We start from the raw sequence: 19,631 nt of genomic DNA, 5'->3' as shown, positions 1-19,631 counted from the left end.
AAAAATATATCCATGGGTGAGGTTTAATCAAAACAAACAAACAAAAAAAACAACACCACCATCATCTCATGACACTGCCATTTTATAATGTGTTTGTATGATCAAAACAGCAAGTGGAGAGTTCTGTAGGGTCTCATGCCAGCAATTAAATATTTTTGCCGGGAACAGGCATTCAGCACTTCCACTCATAAAACTGACTGGAATTAGCATTAGGCCCAGCCCAATCACAAGTGTGCCTGGAGGCGCAGTCTTCTGTGTGCAGGAGGAAGACCTGAATATTAGCACTGATAATGTCCACCACGGTATGTTTTTGTCCTAAATTGAATGAATTCAAGACATCTTTTGAATTAACATCCTTTCTCGTTTGTACATTCTCTGATGATACTCAGCCATGATCTGCCTCTAATGTTAACCCTTGAACACCTGGTACCAATATTTCTTTCTTTCCCAGGTCAGCTGTGGTGGAGTTTTACTCAGAGACGACCCCTCATTTTGCATTTTTGACCTGTCTAAATGATCCCATACTTCACTTAAAGATCAATCTTGAAGCAGACTACAAAAGACAAAGACTACTTTCTTCTAAATGCATAAATGAGGTTTGACTTGAAGTGACTGTGAATTACAGTTGTCTATGAGAGATGTCATCCAGAAGATGAAAAGGGAGTAATGAAGCAAGCTGTTGCCTTTCTTCATGGAGGACACTCAGGGACACCCAAGGTATGCAATGTCCATCCAACACACACATTCCTAAACGATTTCCAAGTCACTGAAGCTAGTTTGGTATTGGATTTCAGTTTCTGGAGTCATCTCTATGCTTATCAGTGGGGAGAAAATAATTCTGCAGGGAACCTTGACATAATTGTTTTTCAATAACTTATATATTGATTGGGAGAATTAGTTACTAACATATATTTTTCAGGTTTCTTTCATTTTTATCTGTGAATATATAAATATGTAGAAGCATACAAATGAACAGGTATATATTGTTTATTATATAGAAGTCAACACTAAACTGAATTTTTATGCTACTGAACCAATGCTAGGAAAGAGCAAAAATTTTCATTCAAAAGTGAAAACCCTCCTCTTCACTCTGCAGAGCAAGGATAACAACTCCTAGGAGGCCTTTTGCTGATAAGACGTTTCCAAAGTATTAATAAGGAGCAGGCCTGTCCAAGCAAGTTCTTTGATTTTCAGATTTATTGGAAACATCAAAAACAATCTTGATATAAACAACTTTCTGTTCCTTCCCCAACAGGATTCTTAGATTGCTGACTTGGCAAAGCACAATCATTTGCATTCCTTTCTGATCATTATTTATATAACTCAGTGCTAGCTTTCCAACATTTCTTGCCTAATGGCTCTTAAAATCAACAATCTGAGCTCTTTGGGGAGATAGTGTCAGTGTTGGGTGTTAAGGGGTGAAGCTTTGATGGAGACCATTTCTTACTCCTCTGTTTGCAGTGCAGGAACAGAGGGGATGAAATGGTCACAACTATTAGGATGGAAATCAGAAGTTTTTCCTGTACGGGCTCTAGATATTCACTCAGCAGAGAAAAGGTGGCAAAGAAATCAACTAAGAAGAAGTGCTCTCTTTCTAAGCTTGCTTGCATTTTCATTTTACTTTAAAATATTTGATTATGTCAAAAGTAATATATTCTTGTTATTAAAAATTATACGCTGTACAAATATTTACAGTAAGGCGACATTCCCCTATTATCTCACTACCCTCCAGAAATAACTAACAGTTTGTGTATATTCTTCAAGTTTATTTAAAAATTTTTGTGGAATTCTCCTCCCACTCCCTTCCTTCTTAGGCTTTCTCCCATTCCTTCCCTTCTTCCTCTTCCCCCTCTTTATCTTTTTCCTCCCCTTCCTACTCCTCTTCTTATTCCTCTTCCCTGTCTCCCTCATTCTCATCCCCCTACACCTCTTCTGATTCTATTCTCTAAATTAGTACTTGTGATATTGCTCGGTCAGAGGTTCTGACCTTTTAAATTTTTAGTGGATTTCTAATAAATATTTTGTCAATCAATATGCTATTAGTTGCTTGGCCAAATAAAGTTTTTATTAAGCTACATCTCTCTAGATAATTTTCAATACTGGCTAGCATCCATCATTAATCTTTGGTAATCCTGTTTTAATTTAAATTTATAATTTTTTGGTTTAGCTTCTTTTCATAAGTTGATTGCCACATAGTATTTTTTCTATGGGTTGCCAATATATGTACATTTCCCCCCGTATTGGGTTATTTGATTTTTAAAATACTGATTTTAATATATATATATGTTAATACTTATTAGACATACTAGATTTTTGTCTTTTCTGTGTATTGTCCATACTTTTCCCTGATTGCTTCTGTTTTCTTTATTCTATCTTTTGCCTTGCAGAACTTTTACATTTTTATGGGAACCTATCTATCCATAATTTATTTTATTGCTTCTAGGTTTCATATCATGCTTAGTTAGAAATTCCTCCTGCATTTTAAGTATATAAAAATGTTTACCATTGTTTCTTTAATTTCTTTATAAAATTATTTTTTGCCTTTGTATATAACTTTTTAATTCTTATGGAATTTATTTTGTAATAAGATCTAAAGCATGGATTTAGTTTAATTATTTTTCCAAATATTTATCTTTTTTTCAAAAAGGCTTGTTCATTGCAGTAGTTCATTTTTCCCTCCACTGGTTTGGAATATCATCTACCAAATGGCACATTCATTTCTATACATTTGGGTCAATTTAGTTGCATTAATTCTGACTATTTCTGTGCTGATCCTGAATATTTCATTATTGTAGCCTTAATATATTTGAATATTTAAGAGGCCTTTCACTTTCCCTTGCTCCAATTAAGGACCCAACTTTCAAAGTAAGGCAGGGATATTGATTTTTATGACATTGAATTTATAGATTAATTTAATGAAAAACATACTTTTATACTATCGAGTCTTCCCATCCAAAAATGAAATGAAACTAGTTTTTCAAGTCTTCTTTTATGTCTTTCAGTAAAGTTTTATATTCTTTCTTATAGCAACTATATTCTTCTGGTTAAAATTTCCCCAGGGTGTTTTGTACTTTTTGTTCCAATTATCGATATATTTTTCTACTTTTATAGTAACATAGAAAGATATTGATTTTTGTATATTTATTTTGCATCCAGCTGAATACTTTGTTTTCTTCTAGTACTTTCTCAATTGTTTACCTTTGATTTTCAATAGAGATAGTCATATGTCTATAAACAGGAATAACATTGCCTTCTTTTTTTGATACTTCTAAAATATGAGGTGCTCTGTTTTGATCCTTCCAGAGCAAGGTGAGCTACACTGGTACTACTAGGCATCTTCTCATCCTGCTTCTTACTTTGATACTTATAGAGTTTCAACATTTGGCATTATGCTAGCTATTGTATTATATGTGCTATTATGTTAATGAAATAACTATAAATTTTTACTTTATTGAAAATTTAAAAAACCAAGAATCAAATATTTTAAAACCAGATTTCATAAAAAATTAAATTTTAGCAAATGCATTTTTGCTATCTGTTTAAAGGACTTTATGGTGAATCCTATCCACTGAGCCAAATCAGTTTCGGCTCATAAATATCTTAATAGTCACTATATTTTATGTATGTATTGTTTCCAATTTTCTTTCTAGAAAAACATAAGGTTTTTCGAATGTTCCAAATGTTTCCCTATAAACTTGAATATTTCATAGGAAAATTTTACAAAAAAAGGTGACATTGGCCCTAACTAGTTTGGTTCGGGGGTTAGAGCATTGGTCCATGGACCGAAGGGTCCTGGGTTCAATTCCAGTCAAGGGCATGTAGCTCAGTTGCAGGCTCAATCCCCTGCCCCAGTCAGGGCGCATGCAGGAGGCAACCAATTGATGCATCTCACATTGATGTTTCTCTGTCTCTCTCCGTCCCTTCCACTCTTTCTAAAAATAAATGGGAAAAATATCCTCAAATGAAGATTAACAACAACAAAAACAAAAAAGGTGACATTGTTTTATGAGCCCTTCCTGGGCCCTGAAAACATGGAAATTAGTAACAGAAATGTCTGAAACCATGCCACCAGAGATCCTGCTTTGATAGCATACTTAAGTACATTTTTCATTTCATTTAAACCCAATCTTGCTAATTTGCAAAAAGAAAGTGTAAATTAGTGATTAATTTGCTTTCATCAAGATGTTTATTGGAACCTCATTATATCAGCATATATGCAGCAAATGTTATAGTTTCTATATTCCTTACCATCCCAGTTAAGAAATCTTAAGATCCTTGCCAATTTTACCAGTTATACTAATAGATAAAAGTTAGATTACAAACTTTAAATTTTCATTTTACACAGTTGATAATTTTTAATACTAAATGTATAACTGAATAAGAAAACATGGAGAGAAATAGCTACTTTATTATTGATAGTTAGCTGTTTTTAACTGTTTAAGTATTGTCTCATTGTGGGACAATTCTGAGTGAATTTATTTCAATGTATGTGTTGTATTATCACCGTTACCATAATAATGTTACACTAAAATATTCTAAAAAAAAAACTTAATTGTTTTACAGCATGACATGTTTCTCATGTCCCATGCTCTATATTTGACAGTTTCATCCAGTCTAGAACATTTGGGAATCTCTTCTACAGGTTGCTAGTTGAGGTTATATCTGCTTTATGTGCTTTCCACTGTCCTCAGACCAGTGTCTGCTCAGAGCATATTCCTATGGCAGAGAACAGAAGCACAAGTGCTTTCAGACTCATTTAAGACCTCCACCTCCATTATCCTCTAAGGTTCCATTGGCCAAGCCCTGAATCCGTGTGGCAGGGGAATACACCTTACTCAGGGAGGGGTGGGGAAGGGAAGAGAGAGTGAGTGATTATTGAACAGTAATCCAAACTATCGTGTGTGTTTTAGTCTTTATGATAAAGGGTATGTAAGATAGAGAGGATCCCTGTCTGTAATATCACGTGCAGATACACTATATACTATCCCTTCTTGTTTTCATGCATCCTGTAAGGTCCTTATTTAGAACCTGAGGTTAACTTTATTTAGGACCAAAGATGAACTTTAATGTGTTTAAGCAGCTGTTTGCTTCATTTTTAGTTGTTTTGTTTTCAAATATATAGGTATATTTGGTGGATCAATAGAGTCCAGTCATTATTTGTTTCTCTTATTTTACCTCTAAAAATAAGTGTATCTGGTAGAAGAGAAGAAATGGAAGAAGGGATGCTGCAGGCAATTGCTGTACCAGGGTAGAGGCCACATTTGCCTCTATTGGCTGCTGTGTCTCAGAACCCAGGCCAGTATGCTGCTCACAGCAAGCTCTCAATAAATATTCAAATGGCTGATTACCAACTTGCTGGAGTGGCCTCTTGTATCCTACCTCTAGCTCTGCCTTGTTTTGTGTTAATACATACAGTCTCCGAAAATACAGTAATATTTTCTTTATTGTAGTAAAATACACATAACATAAAACTTACCATATTAACCATTTTAAAATATGTAATTTGGGGGCATTAAGTACATTCATAGTGTTTTGCAACTATCACGGTTCTCTAGTTCCAGTACTGTTTTGTCATCTCAAACGAGATGCTGTCCCCAATAAGCAGCTACTCCTTATCCCTGTTCACCAAAGCCTCTGGCAACCACAAATCTGTCTTCTCTCTCTATGGAAATGCCTATGCTGGACATTTCATATAAATGAAATCATATAACATGTGGATTTCTGTGTCTGTCTTCTTTCAGTTAATATTTTCAAAGTTCATCTGTGGTATGTAGCATGTATCAGTACTTCACTCATTTATGTAGCTGAATAATATTCCATCGAATGATTATGCCACACTTTATTTATGTATTCATCAGATATGGAATTTAGGCAATTAATATTTCATATACATGCTAATTAATATTTCATATACATGGTATCGTAAGAGCTCTAGTAAATTAACAAGTTCAGATGTTTTCCTGAATATATCAGTGCAGAGGAGCTCTTTTGCAGAATGTAATTGGAAAGGAAAGAGAAGAAAACTAGAAGACTTTCCAGAAAAACTAATATGAAAACAGTATATTGTGAATTCCCACTGCCCAATTAAGCTGTGATAATGTGATTTTTTAAAAAGTTCAGTCTAGATTACTATGATCAGAGATCTTTGTCACTTGACAGCAATTTGGTAGAAAACCAGGAATCAGCAGCTGGTTGTTTTAATTGTGACTTTAATCTTGCATCTTTTCCTTATTTGCTGTGACACATGACTTAGTTTTCTTTTATAAAATAATAGCACCCAAATGGTACTTTCCCACTTCTTCCCATGCTTTCTGTGCCAATGTTGCATGTGCTTTCCAACTTCCTCCTGTTCTCCAAAAATATTTATATCCTAGATCATGTGAAATTCTGATTTGAGATTTAAAAATACTTCCTTCCCTGAAGGTTTATTACCCAATTAGAATCTGAAAGGGGCTGCTTGACTATTTCATTATCCTTAGAGTCCAAGAGGAGTAAAATGAAATTAACTTAAAAGCTTGAGAAAATAAGATATATGAGTGAAATGAAAGGAATTGGCATAATGTAACCTGGAGAAATAAAGACTGAAATCTTTAATACATGAAGGTCTATTATATAGAGGAAGATGAATGGTTTTTCTCTGTCTTCCTTAAGAATAGAATAAGAGGAAAGGGATTAAAGCTATAGCAGGCAGGGTTTAGATTAGAAATAAAAAAGCTTTCTAACTCTAGGGAATGTAAAGCATTTCACTGGTGTCCTTGCTAAACCCAAAGAGATTTAAAGAAAAGAAAGTGGAAGTGAAGAACTATGTGGTTAACATTTTTATTAAGAGATGTTCCTAAATACCCTTCTTGTGCCCATTTAGAGGAGGAAAGACACCTACCTGTTTAGGATGGTCTCAGCTCCTGAAGCAAATAGGGGGTGCAACACTGTCATCTTTCCTCTCCATTCACATGACTAGCATGATTCTTTGTAGGGCGGACCCACTTAAAAAATTTAGTGAAATGAATAAGGCCCTTCTTCTTTTTTAATTTAAGATCCTTATTGTTTAAAGTCTCCTTTTCCCCTCATTGACCACTCCCTGGCCACCCCAACCCACATGCTCTCACTCCCCCCTCCCCCACTCACCCCTGTCAGTGTCCATTGTTTTGCCCATATGCATGCATATAAGTCCTTTGGTTCATCTTCTTAAATATGAGAAAACCAAGGTAGTATAGTAACTGTCTGCCTTAATGTCTAGCAGGCATCTGCTATTAGGATCAAATTCACAGTTACTTAAGACAAAATGTAGATTTAAGACAGTAAATTGATTTCTACCTGTTTTGTACCTAGAACACCGGATGAACAATCCGGGACTGGGCTTGGGCACATGTTCCTCCTGCTCTGCCCCTGATGCCTGGACTGCTTCTGGAACAACAACTTAGTTCTCTATGGCTAATTGGTCAACCAGTCAGTGGCCTGATTATAGTGAGCAATGTACACCTAATGCTGAGCAGTTTCTTTCCAAGTGAGTAAAATTATTGTATTCAGTAACTATTCATTGAGTTCCTACAGCATGTGGGGCATTATGTTAAATCCTGGTGCTAGGCAGTGCTCAAGATTAAAAAAAAAAAAAAAAAGGTGAAATAATGTGGAGATAAACTATCCCTTCTTTTGAAGGCATCTGGTGATATTGGGGCTGAATGTCAGGGAGAAAGTAGAGCCAAATGACAACAGGACAGGTCACTGTTTCCTCTGAAGGTATCAGGGTGCAGCCTTTACACCCATGTCTGCTCCCTCTCTGGAGCCTTGCTCTCCCCTTTTCATCAAGCCGGGTGGACTGACCTGCTCTCCCACCTGTCACTGTGCACTGCTCCCAGCACGCACTTGCCACCGCACTAGTTCCTCCACAGACTTGTAACCTACATTTTCATTCCCTTGGTTCTTCAGGTGTCATACGTCTAAGAGTCCTGAGGTAAGAGTAGTCTGGCATTTGAAGGCCTGTGGTAACAATGGGTGGGCTACGCACTGGAGGGCCCACAGTTTCTCAGACTAGAGACTTGAGCCTGAATTTGAAGTGACAAGTCTAAAATCTTGTTTTAACTTGTCTGTATACAATGATAAGAATGAAAGTCTACCATAAAACGATGAACACCAGCAAGAAACAGTGACAGTAGGCACTGAGAAATTAAGAGAAAAAAAGTGTTTAAAATACTAGTTTCGATAAATAAATTGTCCATTATATGTAATTTCTGTGTAGCATAATAATAATTATTCACTATTAAATATGTCAGATTAACGTTGTATATATTTAATTTCAATCTGAACTATTCATGTAGCTTAGTTTTCAAAATTCCTTGCTTTTTTAATATGGTTGACTGTTGAGAGCATATATAACAATAGAGAGGACAATACCCACCATGAAGTATCCACTATATAATTTTATCGTTGAGTTGCTATTTTGAAATTAATACTGGTTAAAAAAATTTTTTTTTGTTGTTGCTGAACTGGAAAGAGTATTTTAATGATATTTCTAAACTGCAACAATTGGCATATTGTGCTACTTGCCTTAGCTGACTTTTCTAAAGAAAACACATTTGTTTTTCAGGGCTGGCTAGTCTTGGAATAATAATAGATTGTTCCTAATGTTAAGTTGAGAAGAAATTTAATCAGATTGTTTTAATTTGGGCAATTTCAGGATTTCTAGGTTTTATTTCCTATTTCCCCTGCAAAACTGAACAAAGAATATTGGATTTTCTGCTCATCAGATACTCCGTTTAAACATAACTTCTTTTGAAAACTGATATTTAACTCAAAAACGATCAAAGGAACTCTCTTTCTTGACCATCCCTCATCCTTGACCATGCAGTATTTTTAGCTTTGGTAAAGTGGCATTAAGTGGTATTTTGATTTTAAGATTGAAAAAATAATGTAGGCACTAAGGCAATCAAATAAAACAACACATGGGATTAAACATTTACAATTAAGGGAAGAAAAAGCAATTAGTGGCTTGATTATCAAATAGGCCTACGCTGACCCACTTGATACAATTTCTTTAACCCTCTGTTATGTGGGTTGAGCTATGATTCTTTCTGTCGTCCATTTGATTTTTTCCCCTTTTCCTTGAAGGAGTTATTCCAGATTCTTGGCAGCCTTACTGAAGTGCTGTGGAATCAAGACTTTTGTGTATTCAAGTTCTTAATTGTAAACATTGGCAAATTGGGATTTGGCAGAGTCCAGCTGATGTCATAGAAAATAATTTCCTTTGTTTCATTTAACAGTGGTTTCCAAGTTTTTCTCCAGTTAAGTCTGCTTTTTATCTCAAGCTCTAAGAGAGCCCTTCACCAGATGTCGGAACCAAGACATAATCTTTGACTTCTAGGACTTTACCCAGGCTGACCTGGATTCCTCCCCTTCATGAATTGAATGCAAACTTCTTAAATAACACTCCATTTCTTCAGGCCAAAGTTTTCTTTTTCTTCCATTTATCTTGCCTTATCTATCTTCAACCTTTGTCGTAGGCAGTCCTTTCTCTCCTCAGTTTTCTTAGCATAAAAGTGGTTCTCAAACACTATCATCTCCTTAAAACATTTTCCAAAGGAGGTATTGATTCCCAACCTGATTTCATCCTCTATAAACAGACAAGTAACAGATGGATGAGTATGATGTAGTAAATTAATGGCAAAACCTTAAACAGACTATTAAACAAGTGGATTGTTAGCATTTAGGAAAAAAGTCAGTGACAGATTATGAGGGTCTGATTGAATTTTCTAGGAACAAATGCAAACTAACTTCTTCCTCAGCTAGTTATCCTACATGGGGAGGTCAGAGGAACCTAATAGAGCATTTTGATTCCAGGCATTTGAAGTAGCTGCTCAAGATGACATCATGAACAAGATGGAGAAAACAGAGCTGTGTAAAATGAATGTCTGGTTCAGCTGAACACTTAGTGAAATGATATAATTTAGCAGGTGATCTTTAGGGGTATGCTGCCACCCTCTAGATTTATAATTTGAATGAGTCATGGAAGGCTCTTTTCTATTTTCTATTTGGTTTTCAAAACCCTGCTCAGAAGCCCCTCCTAATGTCACCTCCAGTTATCTCAGAAGTCTCTCTTCTGTGCTGCTGGAGTAGTTTCTCATGGTCCCTATACCTTGCTCTATGACTCCTTATTGACCTGTCTGTTTCCTTTGCAAGGCTGTGAAATTCTTGAGGTCAGAGACCAATCTTATTTGCCTTTTAATCCCACGGCATCTTTAGTATCCATTGATAAATATTTTTTTTTTGAATAGGTGAAGAAATGAGTGACTTAACGCCATATTTATCGTTACTTTCATTTGACACACAAAAAGAAGTAATAGAATTAATAACAGAATTAAAATTTAGAAAGAGAGGTTGAAAAAGTGGCTTTGACTAAAATGACAAAGTTTAATATCTCCCCTCCCTTGATCCTACCAACCAGCATTTGTTGTTTCAACCTTGGTATTCTCTATTGCCACATCACCAAGCCTATTTTTATGGTTATAATTATAAGCATTCCCTTGCCCATCTCTGGCCTTGTGCTTTTATAGCTCAGGGCTTCTCCCCCTCCCCCTGATCCTGAGGGGCAATTGGGGCTGGCAACTGCCTCTTGCACTCACTGCTGGCGACAGCCTTGCTTGCACCTGCTGTTGGTGCCAGAGCCACCGCTCACACCCAGTGCCGGTGCTGGCCCCACTCCCACCCGCTGTCAATGCCCGGTGCCAGTCCTGATCACCCAGCACTGACAATGGGTGCCAGGGGTGGCTGCTGGCCCTGAGGGTGTCTCCACCTCCCCCTGCTCCTGAGAGGCGATCGGGGCAGCACCCCCTGCTCACACTCCCTGAAGGCGCTGGCCCTGCTTGCATCCACTGCTGGCACTGGCCCCAATCGCTCCATGCCACCAGTGGGTGCCAGCAGGGCTGACACCATCCGTGTGGGAGCAGTGGTGGCAGGAGCAGGGATGTTGGCAGAGAGGAGATGGGGAGGCATGGAGGATGGGCCGAGACCTGCCCCTGTGCCCACTGCAGTCTTGTGGACCATAGTTCCTTTCAAGGTGCATGAATTTGTGCACTGGGCCTCTAGTCTAGTATAATACATACAGTCCTTGGGTTATGTCGGACTCAGTGTACATCATTTTGTGGTTACATCGCCATCTCCCATTTATTTATTATAAAGAAGTTTCATCATTTCGACATATGTACGTATGTACTTTATGTTTATTATTTATTCATCAAAAGTAAAGATCAGGAATTGTTATTCTTTTCATTTTTTTTTCATTGTTTCACTTTATTACTACTGTTTATGTGCTCCATGTAAGTGATGTTAGGTGCTTATGTAGGTGGGGTTCCGATTTACCGTGAAAATCAAACGGATTTCCGATGTAACCCGAGGACCCTACTGTACATTGTATCCATATGGGCTATGCCAGACCAATCATATTGCATTTCCTTTGGTTATTACTCTGAATAATATATCACATTGCTCTTTGAAATCAGACAGACAAAGATTTTATTTTTTTAAATATATTTTATTGATTTTTTTTTTTTTTTTTTTTTTTTTTTTTTTTTTTTTTTTTTTTTACAGAGAGGAAGGGAGAGGGATAGAGAATCAGAAACATTGATGAGAGAGAAACATCAATCAGCTGCCTCCTGCACATCCTCTACTGGTGATGTGCCCACAACCAAGGTACATGCCTTTGACTGGAATCAAACCCAGGACCCTTCAGTCCACAGGCCAACACTCTATTCACAGAGCCAAACCCGTCAGGGTGAAAGAGACAAAGATTTGAATCTTGACACAGCTGACTGCTTGACTTGGGCAAGTTATTTAAACTTTCTGAGCCCCCGTTTCCCCAACTATAGAGTTTGGTTATTTATGCCTGCTGTAAAAGATTGTTTACTGTCAGAGCCTGACCCATTCCAGAGTAATGTTTCATACTTTAGATACCTTAACTTCAAAAGAGGACTGTGACTTATAAAAGATATTTTAGCCTGACACTTTTGCTGTATACTATGAGATGTCAAATATGGTAAGAAAATAAGTAAATTTAAAGTGCATAAATGTCTTATAAAATCTTTTTTTTTAAAACTTAAATGTCATGTAAATCACGTAAAGCATTTATTGCATATCTGTGAATTTTTGCATTGAATGAAAATATTTGTTTACCTCAAAGAAAACACATACCACATAACTTAGATTAAATACTTAGATGTATTTAATGATGTAAACATATATATTTTGCCTACCAAATTTTTGCTGCAAAATCAGAATTTATAAACTATACTCATTTCCTAGAAAATGGTACAAATAAAAGCATGTAGTAATTGTTGAAGCACAAAATTTATTTTAAGAACATGAACTTTGCTCCTAACTTGCAGGAAGAGGTTTGGGAAGCTCTCTAATCATTAGGATTTGCTGCTCCTATAGCAGCCACAGGAGAGGAAGACACAATAGGCCTTTGGAAGAATTCAGGCAGGAGGGTCAGGGGGAGGCCTCTGCTTACGCCATCTTTCATTTTCAAGGCTTCTCCTAACCTATACACCTGAAATAACTTGTGCTCACCAGTGAATAAATTTTGTTTTGTGAGATTTATGAAATTTTTATAGCACCAGAGAGTCTCGTCAGGATCACTTTCCAACCATTCTTTGTCCATTCTGTCAACACCTGCCTGTCGCTCGCAGCCTCGGAGGTCACACCATCTCTTAGCACAGCATATTGTAGCAAAGTGATCTTTCGTTATTAATGTAAGTGGTACTAAAACTGGGTGATCATGAAAATCCCTTTTTAAAGAATGAGTTAGTTATTATTTAAATGCTTATAGTATTTAAACTCTCATATAAATTATCTTCTATTGTAACTAATAGGAGATACAGAGTTCAAATTATAGTAATATATATATTACTATATATATTACTATAATATATATATATATTATATTAGCACACAATTCATGGTACAGGCTAATTGCTTAACAAGTGGCTTCAATTATTATTAACAGAAAACTGGTGTATATTTAGAGGAGAATTCTAAGGATTGTGAAGGGATTCAGTGTAGTGAGGAATTTTTAAAAAAGCAATTATGCTTACCTATGTACATATCGTTATATATTCATATCCTTTGAAGTTCTCCCTGTACATTGTCCATATTAGCTGATGAGTTCCAAGGTGATAGAGAACCACACCAATTTAACTTGCTTTTATTCCAATGTCTAATAAGCAATATGAATATTGTAGGTACAGTCTATTTGCATTAGATAAAGCTAATTGAATATTTTTCTTTCCTCTGAAGAACACTGGGAGTTTCCAAGATTCCTGGAAATCATTAAATTAGGATTAATGATTATCTTATACAGAGAATCTCTATTGCATGGATTGATGTTAGACAAGGTCAAGGATCTGCATTATTCATTCATTTATTCAGCCTGTCATTTTTCAAATCCTTCAATAAACATTTATTGAGCATTTACACTCTTAAGTATGCTTGGTGTTGGGGAAATAGATTCAAAAGAACTTTTAGGCTGTATTATTAAAGTGATGTATATTTGTGCTGGAAGACTAGTTTGATGTGTGAGCTGGGAGGGGGAGGTTAGCCTACTTGATCTAAGAAAGGACACTATATTATATCATAAAGTTTAATCTTGAATATGCTTACATACAAATGCATCATTGTATTAATCAAGGTTTTTTAGTCCAAATGATAAAAAACAAACAAACCCAAACCAAACTAGTTTAAGCAAGAAAGGGAACTGATTGGCTCATGAAAAACCCAGGGTATTTCTTATTTGAGCATTGCTAGATCCAATTTATTGATATAGTCAGAACTAAATCACCCTTTTAATCTTGGTGCTGCATCCCTCTAAAATTTGAAAAGGCTTTCTCTTTGGGCTTCTCCTAGCAGCTCAGACTTAGTACATCTTCTGTGTAGCAGAAAGGAGAGGATTTCTCACCCAGTGCATGTTACTTGATAACAGAGGTGGAGACCTGAAGTTCTCACCACTCCACATACAGGATTTCAGTTGGCTTCCATAATGGCTGCGGCCTCCCTTTCCAGAGACTTTCCAGGTTTCTGAGGATCCGAATGGCTTGCTTCTCATTTGTGTCATGCTGTTATAGATTTATTTTTTCTGCTGTCTATTAAGTCATTTATCATTTTTCTATCTAGTCTCTGCTTTTATATTTTTGGTTCAGGGTTATAAAGATCTCCTAGCCAAAACCGGTTTGGCTCAGTGGTAGAGCATCGGTCTGCGGACTGAAAGGTCCCAGGTTCGATTCTGGTCAAGGGCATGTACATTGGTTGCGGGCACATCCCCGGTAGGGGGTGTGCAAGAGGCAGCTGGTCGATATTTCTCTCTCATTGACGTTTCTAGCTCTCTATCTTTCTCCCTTCCTCTCTCTAAAAAATCAATAAAATATATATTTAAAAAAAAAGAAAAGAGATCTTTAAAAAAAAAAAAAAGATCTCCTAGTGGCACTGAAGTTAAAGTTTTTATTTGTTTTTTGTTGTCTATGTTTTTTTGAGAGTAATTTTTAAAAGAAGTGGACAAAAAGATTTTTACTATTTTATAATCAGATGTATTCTAATTTATAACTCTTTTTTAAATTAAAAAAATAATATTTTTTTCAGTTATTTTACACTCAATACAGTAGGTTTTCAGGTTATGTTGGAGACCACTGGCTTCTAACTGCTCACCTGCTTGCCTGCCTGATCACCCCTAACCACTCTATCTGCCTGCCTGATGGCTCCTAACTGCCTCTGCTTGCCAGCCTGATCACCCCCTAACTTGTTGGCCTGGTCACCCTCTAGCTTCCCCTCTGCTGGCCTGGTCACCCCCTAATTGCCCCCCTGCTGGCCTGGTTGCCCCCTAATGGCCCCCCTGCCAGCCTGGCCATCCCCTAACTGCCCCCCTGCTGGCTTGGTCCTCCCCTAACTGCTCCCCTACTGGCCTGGCCGCACTCTAACTGTCCCCCTGCCTGCCTGGTTGTCCTCTAACTGATCCCCTGCTGACTTGCCTGATCACCCCTAACCACTCTACCTACTTGCCTCATCGCCACTAACTGCCTTTGCTTGCTGACCTGATTGCCCCCTAACTGCCTCCCGCCTACCTGGTCGCCCGCTAATTACCCTCCCCTGCCAGCCTGATCGCCCCTAACTGCCTCTGCCTCCACCACTGTGGCTTTGTCTGGAAGGAAGTTGGCAGTCTGGAAGATGTCCAGTTGACCCGGTCTAATTAGCATATTACCCTTTTATTAGTATAGATTATTGGCTATCTTTCCTATGCTGTACTTTACTTCCCTAACTATTTTGTAACTACCAATCTGTACTTCTCAATCCTTTCACCTTTTCACCCAGTTCCCCAATTCCCCTCCCCTCTGGCAACCATCTTTCTGTTCTCTGTATCTATCAGTCAGCTTCTGTTTTGTTGTTGTTGTTCATTTATATTTTTCTTTAGAGTCCACATATAAGTGAAATCATATGGTATTAGTCTTTCTCTGACTAACTTATTTCATTCAGCATAATAACCTCTAGGCCCATCCATACTGTCACAAATGTTAATATTTCATTCTTTTTCATGGCTGAGTATTTCTTTGATACAGTTGTAAATGGGATTGTTTTCTTAGTTTCCCATTCTGATGGTTCATTATTGGTGTGTAAATATAATTTATAACTTTTTTAACCTCATTTTTCTAATTTGTAAAATGAGCTAAGTGGCTTCTAAAGGTGTACATTACATCATCATTATTGTTTTCGTGTGTGTGTGTGTGTTGTGTGTTGTGTTGTGTGTTGTATGTATCTTTTAAATTTCTAGTTTATTGATCTAAAACTAAATTTTCCTGTTAAGGAGGCCTGAAAAGTGAAACTTCCTATATGTTTATTAATTTTATTTCAGGTGTATAAGGACAAGTTCATATGTATCTACTATTATGTTATAAGGTATACCCTACAAAAGTGATTACTTAATGGAAGCCTATTTTTATAATGGGACATCTTCCAAGCAGACCAAACCATATAAAAATAAATGTAATTGTCTACTAACTGCTGTAGCATAAGATCCATGTAGCTTTGAGAAAAGTGACTTTCCAAAATGCAATAAATCTAAACCTACTCTTAGATGATATAATTACTTGGTTTTTAAATAGATTAAAAATATGAACCTGTATGGGAACTCTAACACATCTTTTTATTTTAGTTGAGGCATTTACTCAATTAGGATTCAGCTAATATGAAATGGAGAATTAATGATTTTTAAAACAATTTTTAAAAGTTCTATGCTTTTTCATAAAAAAAGAGATTTGTTAAATCTTGGGGCATAACAAGACCACTTTGGGAATTCACTCTCATCAAACCAATTATAAAATAACACAATTGAAAACAAATTTTAACCCATATTTAGGATTTGATGCTGATGCATAAGACCAAAGGGACATATTTCTTATTTATGTTTTTCTATTTCACTTTCCCTATCCTTCCCACCATCTATTTTTCTCTTTCTCTCCTAAATATTCAACTCTCCTTAGTTCTAATTTGTCACCAAGAAAGTTTCTACATGTCTGGCCAAAGGCCAAAGGTGAATGCCAAGTAAACTTAGTCACAACTTTGAGGATTAATGATGGGGTTTTTACCCAGCATATCCTAAGTTTTCTGTGTACAAGTTTTGCCAAGATAAATCTCTGGGCAGCCCAGTATTTGTTTGAAAGGGGACTTGAGAAAAGTTTAATCATTTTGTGGGACTGACTTTTTGACAGGTCAGCAGAAAACACTGCTTTATTTAATCCATATTTGTATATTTAAGTAAAACTTAGGAAATAAAGGGTATTGGCTTTGGCAGCAGGTTTGGGCAACAGCAAATACAGGGAGTGCTTAGGTAAGCCACCAATAAATATATGTATCTCTGGGGAAAAAATTAATCCCACGAATTCATAAAGAAGCCAGTTTTCTAGTTATGTGGACATCAAGGTTCAATTGTTTATAGACAAAATTGGATAGAGAAAGGAAAATTGAGCCCTGGCTTAGGTTTAACATAGGACCCTGGTCTCTGGAAACAGTAGGTTTCCAGAAAAGCGTTCTGGAACCTTTAGTGAAAACCTGGGGAGAGGAGGAAGGGAATCTTGGGATGGAAGAGTAGCTGGAAAGTGAATTACCATGCACTAGGGATGAAGGAATAAAAATGGGAGTTCAGGTATAAGAATGAATGTTACCAGAAGCTAGAGAGAAAGAAAGAAAATGAAACAAATTAAAAGATGTTCCAAGTAGACATGTCCTCTTGTATGCAGTGTCATCTAGAAGAGAAGCCAGCTAAATTTGGTCATCTTTTGAAGATGGCTTGTATTTCCCAGGAGTGACTAGGCCCCGAGAATCTGACTCATGCTTACCAAAATACTTGCATGACTGAGGTAGACACAAGAATGATAATGCTCTTATTCACAAAGGAAAATATAACTACTTTGTGGCCTGGGAGTATCTGAGAGTACATGTGAGAGCATGGTCAACACAGTTCTTTGTAGACAAATGTCTCTGAGAAGCTTCATCTTGGTTAGAAACTGTGGAAAAAACAATGACTTCAGGAATAAAATTTGTATCATCAGTCCGTTTCCCCCACAAAGTTAAACAACTTGGGAATTAGAGTTTCTTTGTGATCCTGGACTTAGAACAACGGAGCTTTAAATAAACTCAATGTGCAGTGGCACTAGTCCAGGGATATGCAATGCCTCCATCTCTTGAGAGGGATGGATTTGACAGATGGACCAGGGTAGTCACAGTTTGATGGCAGTGGCTTCCAAGACCCAGCTTAGCCATAGAGCAGCTTTGCAATTGGACTGAAATAAGTATAGCAATCTTCTTTTCAATTTACTTGAATTTTCAGAACTGCTCAAACTCTATTCTTAAATCCACTTCTAAATAATTGACTGCTTTTGAGAACATCTTTACTTCACGGATTATGTTCACCATCTGTGACTCTCCTGCAGCCATTCGTCTCTTTCTTTGACCAACCAAGCTGGGAAAATAAATGACAATTAGAATAGAAGTCACCACTCATATATTTCAAAATTTCACTAATGTTACCTACCATGTTGGCCAGTCCTCAGAATTGCAGTATGGATTTTGGTTGAATATTATGGTAGGGAGAAGTGTTACCGAATAATGCATTTGTTCCTTACCCCTATATTTTTGCTCTGTGAATTAGGAAGTTACTATGATGGGCTCTATGATTGATTAAGGATATCAGTTCCTCAGCTCTTAAATTTATAATTTCAAATAACCACATAATTGATCCAGGCTACTGTAAGACCCATTTAAGAGGCTGTCAACATTCTACTTTTAACCTGAATCCCCTGTACCCTCATTCTGATCAGCAGACTACAGTGATATTCTGGGTGCCTAGAAATTAGTGTTAGCTCATAGCCACAGTGTATTAGTAAAAAAAAAAAAGTTTGAATGTCACATTCCCTAGTGGAAAGTTATCCCAGTTAATGTTGTAAATTTCTGTTTAGATGGTAATAAGAATAGCTAACATTTACTGAGCACTTATTATACATTAGGCACTATTCTAATACTTGCTTTTAAATGTTCTAAATCCTGGTATCTCTTTCAATAACTACCCAAAGGCTTTAGCATAAATAATATTTTTTCTGGGCCCAGCCAGGGAGCACATAAGGGGATGGGGAAGTATTCCTATTTCGTGAAAGGAGAATACCCTTCAAATAAGAAGTGGTTCTTCAGGCTGGATAACCAAAAACAAAGCAAAACAAACACAGAGAACTGGTAAATGCCTCATCCTTTTAACAGTTTGTAACTGCTGTATAGTAGTCTATTGATCTGATTTCCCATTGTTTATTCACTCACTACTCCTTCATCAACAGACATAGGTTCCCTATTTACTAGTATTGTTACTTCAAACAATTTCTCATAAGTATTTTTATCTCTCTGAGTACATGGGTGAAGATTTTTCTAGGATATGTACCAAAAGGAGGGTTTCATTAGCAAGTTTGTGTTTTGTCTCTATTTTGAAGGGGCCAAGTCCACATCTCTTCCCAGTTAAAGAGAAGATTCAAAGTAATTCTAGTTATAAACTATGATATGCAGAGGCAGAGGGCTTTTCAGAAGGAAAAACACACACAATGAATTGTAAGTGAAATTCCTTCAAACAAACAAGCAAACACACAAGAAACAACAAAAACAAACACCAACAATCTTGTCCTAATAATGAAAATCAACCTTTATATGGATTCCAGAAAACTGAAAAGGCTTGGATAGACAATTTATGTTTCCTAGAATCTGAATAGGGACAATGAAAGTTAAAATAGGCTCCAAATTTTAAAAGACAAATTTAAAAAATACTTAGTTTTCTAAGCCAAATATCCAATGCCCTCATCTCTTTTTTTCCTTCCTCTGAACCTACAGAAAAACACTATGTTTATTTCTGACAGTTGGGAAAGCTTTTTAGCCCCAGTGTTGATTGATAGCAATAGGTACAAGGATTAATAAAAGAGATGTGTTCAGTGAGTAACCGGCATAAGAGCTAAAACAGGTCACATCCCAAGATAAATCATTCGCAACCTAGCATCACCACATAGGGTTTTGAACCTGTGATTGAAAGTCAGAAGGGAGAGATATGTATTTTCCAAGAAACATCAATG

General features: G+C 36.6%; 1 long non-coding RNA gene across 1 annotated transcript in view; it reads left to right on the top strand.

The window, feature by feature from the left end:
* Positions 1-464: 464 nt before the first annotated feature.
* Positions 465-19,631, top strand: part of LOC311622107 — a 69,561-nt gene continuing 50,394 nt past the window's right edge. Inside the window, exon 1 of the long non-coding RNA XR_014794952.1 lies at positions 465-717. This is a non-coding gene — a long non-coding RNA (uncharacterized lncRNA). The remainder of the gene's footprint in view (positions 718-19,631) is intronic.

This window comes from Pipistrellus hanaki (genome assembly GCF_964339955.1).
Source record: "Pipistrellus hanaki genome assembly, chromosome: 4".
NCBI classification, from domain to species: domain Eukaryota; kingdom Metazoa; phylum Chordata; class Mammalia; order Chiroptera; family Vespertilionidae; genus Pipistrellus; species Pipistrellus hanaki.
The sequence above is the reverse complement of the archived record's forward strand: the minus strand, read 5'-3'. Positions and strand labels throughout refer to the sequence as shown.